Source organism: Theropithecus gelada, chromosome 12, assembly GCF_003255815.1.
Source record: "Theropithecus gelada isolate Dixy chromosome 12, Tgel_1.0, whole genome shotgun sequence".
Taxonomy (NCBI): Eukaryota; Metazoa; Chordata; class Mammalia; order Primates; family Cercopithecidae; genus Theropithecus; species Theropithecus gelada.
Window position 1 is genome coordinate 23,564,922 of NC_037680.1, and position 2,500 is coordinate 23,567,421.

General features: G+C 43.9%; 1 protein-coding gene across 4 annotated transcripts in view; it reads right to left on the reverse strand.

Annotated features, from left to right (window-relative positions):
* The window catches only part of ZEB2 (zinc finger E-box binding homeobox 2), a 131,808-nt gene that overhangs the window by 58,516 nt on the left and 70,792 nt on the right, over positions 1 to 2,500 (reverse strand). The gene's annotated exons all lie outside the window — the stretch shown is intronic.

A 2,500-nucleotide genomic window follows, 5' to 3' on the forward strand; every position in this document is an offset into this window, starting at 1 on the left:
GGGCACCACACCAAAGACCAAGAACTGGCCGGGCGCAGTGGCTCACACCTCTAATCCCAGCACTTTGGGAGGCTGAGGCAGGCGGATCACCTGAGGTCAGGAGTTCGAGACCAGCCTGGCCAACATGGTGAAACCCCATCACCACCCAAAATTACAAAAATTAGCCGGGCATGGTGGCATGCACCTGAAACCCCAACTACTGGGGAGGCTGAGGTGGGAGAATTGCTTGAACCCAACAGGTGGAGGTTGCAGTGAGCTGAGATCGTGCCACGGCACTCCAGCCTGGGTGACAGAGTGAGACCCTGTTTCAAAAAAAAAAAAAAATAAAGAAAAGAAAAAAGAATTAAGTTTAATAACTGTAAATTTCAGTAAACTGATTTTAAAGTTTTTTAAACGTTGGAGCACTTTAGTATATACCAGTGATCATATTTCTCTAAATGACATATTCTAAGTTCTTCAGGCCCCAGTTCTGTTTTACATGCAAGATTTCTCTGGCTGCTAAGTACTTGGTCGGTAATAGCCTTTACTGTATAAATAAGAGGGTTCTGACAGCATTGGCTTCCTCTGCTTTATGCAGTGGTAGCAATGGAAAAATGACTGGGGTAATCAATAAGTAGCTCACAAAAAAGTAGAGAAAATTTGCATAATTGGTTCTTATTAGCTTACCCATAAAATGTATTATGATACTTCTCATATGTCTAACATGCCTATATATGTTCTTCCTTCCATCACTAGATTTTGTTTAGGGCCTACAAATATGCTCTTTATTATTTATCATTATTCCTTACCACATCCCCCAGTTACTCCCATCTTGTCCATTCATCACAACTAGAGGAGAATTTTTGACTAGAAAAGAACACATTTTCTCACAACTCTAAATTCTCCCAACTTATCTTCAATTAAAGATAAATTAATGAGCCATGAAAACTGTACCATGGTACTGGACCACCTGAACACGCTGAGGCCATGTCCCCCCTTAAAGCATGATGGTCCCTAACTCGTAGCTGAGTAAGGGACTGCAGCTTCGCATGCCCTTCTGACGGGCCCCTCTGGCCTCTTTCAGGGCCCAACTTCAAATAGGAAGTGCAAAGACAGGAAACAACTTTGCTAGAAGCTGGGGTAGCTCAGCCATGTGAATGCTCCTGCCTGGTAGACACTTTATGTTTCTGTAGGTTCTGGGATCAAGATGCTTCAATTTGAATCCAGCTCTCTAACTGCCTAACTTGTGACTTCTGGTAAATTATCCTACCTGCCTCCATGTCCTCCTTTATTAAGTGGAGGACAAGAATATCCACTGGGTCAGTGGGAGGTTGTGAAGGTTACGTGTAAAGCACCTAGAGAGACCAGCTCCCAGAAAGTGCTTAGTAATAGGTGCTAGGTGTTATGATAATTGTTAGCCAAGTCTAGGGACAGTTTTTGGTGATAGTGAGTTCTGTATGACTCTTTCACATGCTAATTTTGTGACAATCCTATGGTGACTTACAGTAGTCATGTTGAGCCGGTAAGATTTTATTTTTACTCCGTTTCTAAGTTTGATAAAGGGCAATAGAGGGCATTGAAAGGTCATGACATTTAAGCATGAAATATATAATTTAGGAGTTTGGGGGCACCTGCTGTGGAAAGGGGGCATCCCGGACACTAAACTAGGTTCCGTGCTGCCACCCTATGAGGTAGGCAGCAGGATTCCATTTTACAGAAGAAAATGCTAAACGTTCAAGATGATAAAGGACTTACTGAAAGTTCACGCAGATAAGTGGTGAAATTGAGTTTTCCACTTTTCATCTGTCTCACCTCAAAATGCAACATCTCTCTGAATGCTGCATCACACTTTTCAAACTGTGCACGCAAGGTACATGCTAAAAAGGGCCTTTATGGTTTTTGACATTTATGTTGCACACATTCAGAAGAGATAAAAATAGACTCCATGCTGCTGATATAATTACTAGAGGCTATAAAAGCCATGCAAAATCTGGAGAGGGGGCGTGGGAATAGTCGAGGAAAGAACATAAACAAGGGAGCAGTGACACAAACTAGGACTTCATGCCATCCTTAATTCCTTCACAGAGCTCCACACAGTCCTACAGTGTTCCACCATGTCAAATCAGGCCTTCATTTTGAACTTGGAAATCTCCCCACTTGCAGGCAGTGGCCATGCCAGCAAGCCACAGGTGGGCACCACATGAGCAGGTGAGAAATGCCACTAGTAAGGGGAGGTTGAGGATCTGGTGCCTCTAAAAGAGCACATCAATCCTAATTATCCTGCGTGGGTGCACCACTTATGTCGTACTTAGGTACTTATTTTTTTAGTCAGGCAGTTTAAGAGAGTTTTAGGCAAATGAACGTCCGTGCCTTGGAAATCCCTGAGAAGACGTGAAGCAGCCTCAGAAAGAGAAACTGGCTGAGCTTTCAGCCTGCGCGCGCTGGGGTAAGGAAGCCACACTACACTGAGCTGGCATAACTGCCCTTGGCCTGGCCAGCAGCATCTCGTCCTGCAAACTGA